The sequence below is a fragment of the Dromiciops gliroides genome, chromosome 2 (assembly GCF_019393635.1).
Source record: "Dromiciops gliroides isolate mDroGli1 chromosome 2, mDroGli1.pri, whole genome shotgun sequence".
Lineage (NCBI taxonomy): Eukaryota > Metazoa > Chordata > Mammalia > Microbiotheria > Microbiotheriidae > Dromiciops > Dromiciops gliroides.
This window is the reverse complement of record NC_057862.1, coordinates 192,105,296-192,112,630: the sequence shown is the minus strand read 5'-3', so window position 1 is coordinate 192,112,630 and position 7,335 is coordinate 192,105,296.

Sequence of the window (7,335 nt, the reverse complement as noted above, 5' to 3'; positions counted from 1 at the left end):
TTTCAGCTAAGTTCTACTTTCTGCAAGAAGGCTTCCTCCCCTGCCCCCAGTCCTCCTTAAAGGTTATTGCTTTCCCTCAGAGATTATCAAAGGATGAATGATAACAACAACAATCCCCAATTTACCCTGTATCTATCTTGTTTGTATGTAGTTGTTTATTGTCTCTCTATACTAACCCCCTCCCTGTTAGATTGTGAGCTTATTGAGAATAAGAACTGTTTTGGGCTTCCTTTTTTATCCCCAGAATGCATCACAGTGTCTGACGCATGCATAGTAGGCACTTAATAAATGTTTGTTGACTTAATTTGACATGAGGACTCAAAACAACCCAACCTTTTATTTCTAGCTTACTTCTTCCCCAAACCTCCCTTTAAAGAGAGCACTCAGGTGAGTCATCTTTTCATTTCCTACCAGGCTGAGCTCCTCTGGCCTTCTCCATCATGTTCATGAGGGTCCCTTTCTCTCTCCCTCCCCTATCCCCTTTTCAGTTTCCTTTTCTGTACTAGATTCCCTATTAGAATGTAAGATCCTTGAGGGCAGGGAGTGTCTTTCTTTTTGCTTATATTTTTATCCCTAGACCTTATCACAGTCTCCACTACATAGTAGGTTTGTATTTTATTCAGTAAGCAATTATTAGGCACTGAAAGTTTTTGAGAAAGAGTACCACAAGTAAACCTATACATAAGGAAGATTATTTTGATAGTTCTTTGAAGGGTGGATTAGAGAGGGTTAGAGGCTAAAGGCAGGGAGAACAAGTAAAAGACCTATAAAAATCCATGCCAAGTCCTCACCAGAGGTGAGGTGGTAGGGTAAAAAGGGCACAGATAGATAAAAGGTAGATGCTTGCCAACTGACTGTAGATGCAGAGAGAATGTCAGATATTGCTCAAATTTTTAATATTAGAGACTGGGAGAACGATGACTGACTATAAGAATAGGCAGTTAGGTAGAGGAACAGGACTGGGATAAAGGTGATGAATTCTATTTGTGACATGATGCATTGTCAGCTGGCTGTCTGGATGGAAATGACCAGCAGGCAGTTGGAATGTAGGACTGGAGTTCAGATGGTCAGTATTATCAAATGCTACAGATAGGTCAAGGAAGATGAGATCATTGAATTGGGTAAGTCATATGTCACTGATAGAATGGAAAGAGTACTGGTAGGGAATTTGGGAGACCTGGCTTCAAGTCAAGATTCACTATAGACTAGTGATTTGACTTTGGGTAAGACACATCACTTCCTCATCTATAAAATAAGGGGATTGGACTAAATATCTAAGGTACTTTCCAGCTTTGATAGTGATGATTCTAAGATTTTTTCAAAAGTCCTGGAACCCTAGGTAGAGTTTTACTAGTGGGGATTTTCAGTAGGGATTGAAGTTATCTGGTAAGAAGTTTAAGAAGCATTGTTCTGAAGCATGTTCTTTCCAAAAGCTTAGCAGGGAACATATATAAAACAATAACTTAGGGGAATAATAGGGTCAAGAGAAGGTTTTTCTTCAAATAGAGGAGACCTGAGCATGTTTATAGGCAGAAAGGAAGTAGCCAGTAGAGGGTCAGACTAAAAGTGAGGGAAGTGGATTAATAAGGCAAAGCACTGAAGAAGAGAGGAGAGAATGGTACTATCAGCACCGTGCGCACAACCCGCCCCCGCCCCCCCAAAAGTATTATTTGTGCAAGTGAGAAAGCCGTCTAATTCTCTAAAAAGGAATTTGGAAGAAGATACGGAAAGGTTTTGAGAAATAGAGAAAAGGGGATACAAGAAACTCATGGAATATGTCTCTTCAGAAAATCATTCAAGTAATCTATGTATCTATTTCTTTTTGATTATGTAAGACATTATCATATTTGTCATTTTGTACAAGAAAACTTGGTTAAAAGAAAAAATGAGAGGAAGTGAAAAAGAGCATGAATGCTTCAGTCTGTTCCATCAATATCAGTTCTTTCTTTGGAGGTGGATAGTATGTTTCATCAATAGTCCTTTGGGATTGTGTTGTTGAGAATAGTCAAGTCATTCATAGGTCTTCATCAAACAATATTATTGTTTCTATGCACAATGTTCTCTTGGTTCTGCTCATTTCACTCTACATCAGTTCATACAAGTCTTTCCAGGCCTTTCTGAAATCATCCTGCTTGTCATTTCTTATAGCACAATAATATTCTATCACCATCATATACCACACCTTGTTTAGCCATTCCCCAGTTGATGGGCATTTCCTTTGATTTCCAATTCTTAGCCACCACAAAAAGAGTTGCTATAATTATTTTTGTACAAATAGGTCTTTTTCTCTTTTGGGGGATATCTTTGGAATATAAACCTAGCAGTGGTATTGCTGGATCAAAAGGTATGAACAGTTCTATAGCCCTTTGGGCATAGTTCCAAATTGCTCTCAAGAATGGTTGGATCTTTTCACAACTCCACCAACAGTGGATTAGCATCTCAGCTTTCCCATATCCCTTCCAATATCCAATATTTTCCATTTTTGTTATATTTGCCAGTCTGCCAGGTGTGAGGTGATACCTCAGCATCAATCAAGTATTTATTAAGTGCCCTGCTAGATTCCAGACACTATCTTGGGTACTGAAAATGCAAAGACAAAACTGAAACAGTCCCCAGAGGGAATTTACATTCTAAAGAGTGACACAAAGTGTACATATAGGTACATACAAAACACATACAAAATAGATACAAAGTGACTTTGGAGAAGGAAGGCATCAGCAACTTGGGAACCATAAAAGGTCTCTTGCTGAAGGTGGCTATTGAAGAAAGTCAGGGATTCCTTGAATCAAGAGCTATGGAGAAGAAACAGAAAGGAAGCTGATAGACTGAATTGTAGAGTGTATGGAGAGGAGTAAAAGAAAGTAAAGGATCATCTGTTGAGGAAAAGTCAATGATAGAGTAATGGGTTGAAGAGAAGTTCTAAAGCAACCACAGTAGGGAACATGCTAAGGAGTCCGTGAAAGATGAATGAAAGCGTTGCTAGGCAACAGTGAGGGCTTAGTTGAAGTTAGGACAGAATGAAAAATCAAGGGAGTGAGTGGATCAAGGGTAAGGGAGAATGCCAGTCCTATGAATGGAGTGAAGCTGATTTCCATGGGGTTAGCAAGTTTGCCCCTAATGTAAATAGCTACAAAAGAGCACATAAGGTATAGAAGTGAAATTGTCTTCTAATTTTACATTAATGTGAAATCCCTGAATTGAAACCCTTGAATTTTGGCCCTGGAAGAGACTTTTAGAATTCATCTAGTTCCCTAATTTTTACAAATGAAACAATATCCCCAGGGGAATAGTCTGGAAGGATTAGGAAAACAAAGAAGAATTGATTGAGGGACCTAAGGTAAAGGCAAAAAGCAAGTTTATGAGGAATGAAGATATAGATAGGAGAGTTGCAAATACATTATGTTCAGGGAAGGGAATTTTGTCTAAATGGAACCAAGAAATGATTATGGGGTATATAAATCTGTAAATAAATTGGGGGCTTCCATTTTGAGTCCCATACCTCCAAAAGAGACAATCCAAACATGTCACCTAAAAAGTACAAGCTTTTTTCCCTTCCATTCTAGCTTTCGGGTATTCAAGGAGGCCTAGTACCACTGGTATGAAGGCTTGTGAGCCCTTTTCAGGGCTGCTCATCCTCTTTTGGTGTCTACCTGCCAATCAGTTCTCACCTGTGGTTCCAAGAAGATGTAGTGTGACCAGGGGCCATACCCCAGTAAACTGTCTCAGAAGATGGGCTAAACCAGTTTGAGGGTAACCAATAGGCCTCAAACCCATCAGTGAGTTAGGAGGATGTGTACCCCAAGCATGTGAAGACTTCTCTGGGCAAAATGGTAGATGAGAACAATTTGTTCCAATGGCCATGAAGGCAGCTGAAGCAGACAATGTGGCAGGCTTAGAGGTTGGTCAGACACCAAAGAAACCAAGATCATCCCCTGCATCCCAGGCCATCAGCAGTCATGTTGATTTTTGTCTTGCCACTAGACATCTATGATTCTAGAAGAAAGAATGAGGCTGATGACTTTGTGCAACTCTGCCTCACTTGAATCCGATTCACACCGGAGTCAAGACATCAACCCATGATGTCATTGGTCCTCTTTGAAAATAGACAAACAATGACATTTCTCTATTCCCTATCTTCTGCCTACTCCTTCCATTGTGCCCTTCAGACCTCTGTTCCATTGCCAATATACTTCCCCTTCATATTTTACCTCTTTCTATTATACTTCTTCCAACCCTGAGGATTAACTGGAGGGTACCTGGCTTTCCCCAGAGGACTTTATAACTCCTGCAACCCTCTCCAGTGTTTGTTACTTCTTTTTACCATTCCCGTAGTCCACCCTCTTGGCTCTACCCACAGATGAGGCTGGAGACTGTCTGAGTCAGGAATGATCTCCCTATCACTAAATCCAATGGCCTTTTGTTAATTCTTTTCTTCCTTGGAACTTCCTTCTCCTTTATCTCCATGTACAATCAAGTGGCGAATGCTATGAATTCTTCCTCTGAAATCTCTTATATGCATCCACTCCTATTGTAACTAGCACAGTTATTATTATTATTATTATGTTATAGAGTTAGAAAAATCAGTTGGGAGACTACTACAATAATCCAGATGACAGATAATAAACAGATAATAGATAACAGAATAACTTGTCAAAAAATGTATAAACTACTTAAATTGAACTTCAAAGTTTCAATCTTCCTTTCTAGTGTTGTTCTTTATATACTCTACACTCCAATTATACCAGCCTATTCAATGTCTTCCCAATCTGGTCTTGCCTTATTCAGATCCTCTGTGATTTGAAATGACTTGTCCCAATCATGTCTATTAAACTCCTTCTTCGAGTTCCATCTCTGCTCCATGAAGTCTTCCCTTATTTTTCTTGTCTCCCCTTTCTATCCCCAATAAAAGTAATTTCTCCATCCTCAGAGTTTTTATAGTGCCTTGCAAGGAGTGCTCTTTTGCATTTATCATGATCTGCCTTACAGTAAAATCATTTGTGTACATGTATTATACCCACTTGTTAGATTGTAACCCTTTCTGAAGATCTTAGTCTTATTTCATTTTTATATTTTTAGTGGCTGGCACATTCCTTTGCACACAGTAGGTACGTAATACTGCTGGTGGATCTGGGAATTGATTCAAGAAATCTGGGAAACAATTTGGAATTGTGCAAGAAAAGTTATCAAATTATTTATGCCTTTATAGAGGTATTTAGGTGATGCTGTAGATAGAGCAGTGGGCCTGGAATCAGGAAGACCTGAGTTCAAATGCAACTTTAGACATTTCCTAGTTGTGTGATTCAAAGTTATTTATCCTCTGTCTACCTCAGTTTCCTCAAATGTAAATTGGGGATAGCACCTACCTTAGGAGGTTATGAGGATCAAATGAGATATTTGTAAAGTGCTTAGCATAAGGGGCAGCTAGGTGGCGCAGTGGATAGAGCACCAGCCCTGGAGTCAGGAGTACCTGAGTTCAAATCCAGCCTCAGACACTTAACACTTACTAGCTGTGTGACCCTGGGCAAGTCTCTTAACCCCAATTGCCTCACTAAAAATAAAATAAATAAATAAAGTGCTTAGCATAGTGCCTGGCACAAAGGAGACACTAAATAAATACTTGTTCCTTCTTCCCTTTCTTTTTTATTTTTTTAAAGTGAGGGTCACACAGCTAGTAAGTGTTAAGTGTCCCAGCCGGATTTGAACTCAGGTACTCCTGAATCCAGACCCTGTTGAGCTTTCGGCAAGGGAGGGAGACCCAGGCTGCCCTCCACTGTCGAGTGGAAGCTGACCCTCTCTCTACCTCTCTGTGACTTGAACGGGAGGTTGAGTCAGATGGGAGAGGGAGAAAGGAAACCCAGAAGGGAGGTTCCCAGCCCCTAGTTTTGTGTGCTAAGAGGAAAGAGGAAATTCCTGTGTCCCTTCAAATGTTCAGGCGCCAAAATACGTGGGTCCTTAGAATTCCTCTGTAAAGAATTACATGCTTGCACAAGACCTAATTAGGAATAAAAGAACAGGTTTATTGGGGTACAAGAGAAACTGGCCGGGTGGAAGGTTTTGCAGAAACAAAACGCTTTCCTCCCTGACTAGCTCAGGGAACGCCCTTTTATAGGGTTTAGATGGGGTGAGTAAGAGTCTCTTATTGGGTGAGGGGCTGGGGGTCCTCCCACATTTCACTGGGGTAGAAGGAATCCCTCCTGAGCAATCTGGTGGTAGGCGTCAACTTTGTCCTGATGGGTCTAAGAAGTCTGCTGGTGGGTGGTTCCAGGTGGTCTTCTCCTGGATTACCTCATCCAGGTGCTCAGGACTGGAATTCAGGGTGGTGGTCCTAGAGCATGCTTGCCGCTTATCTCTTTTGGGTGTGTGCGTGTCTTTGATTGAGTTCAAGGAGAGGCCTACTTGATTTCAAGGAAAAAGTTCCTTGAACTCCCCAGAGAACTGTTGGGGTAACAGGGACCCATAATCCTCCCATGACAAAAGGAAAACAAATACTATAAGCAGTCAAAAAGAAACAATTCAAATACTGAGGAGCCACATTCAGAATTATGCATTGAATGGTGGCAACTAAAAGGAGAAGGGAAGAGAACTTGAAATACAATACTCCAGAAGGCAAAGAATTTGGGCTTATAGTCAAGAATAACTTACCCAACAAAACTAAGTATAATATATAAGGGAAGAAATGGGAGGGTGAGGAGGATATTGACTGATTAAACAATAAAATATTTTTTAAAAATGGGAAGTGAATAAAGGGGGCATAAAAATTGGATTTTGTTGATTCAAAAAGATAAAATTTAATTAAACAAAATTTGCTTAAAAATTAAATTGAGAGACTCTAGTTTGAAAAAGGAGGGGCAAAGGAATAGAAAAAAACATGAATTATATAGAATACCAAAAAGAGTTGGGATCTATGGGTCATGTTACTACTGTAAATACAGTTAGCACTTTAAAGTTTCCAAAACGCTTTACAAATATTTCATTTGATCTATCACCAAAAAAAACCCCCAAAACTCCGGAAGGTAGGTGTTATTATTATCCCCATTTTACAGATGAGGAAACTGAGGCAGACAAAAATGACCAAAGATGCCCGGAGTCACACAGTCTCTTAGTCTAAATTTGAACTCAGGTAAGTTGGGCTTCAGGTCCCAGGGCTTTATCTCCTGTGTCGCCCAGCTGTCCTAAAGTCCAGACGGACTTCCTACATAATCTTTCCAGCATGGGGGGGTGATGGTGGTGGAGCGGGGAACCTAAAAAGAGAAAGAAGATAGGGTGTCATCTTCATCATCCATCTGCAATCAGCGGAACTTTGTGCTCTACGACTTCGTTCTGCGGTGGACCGGA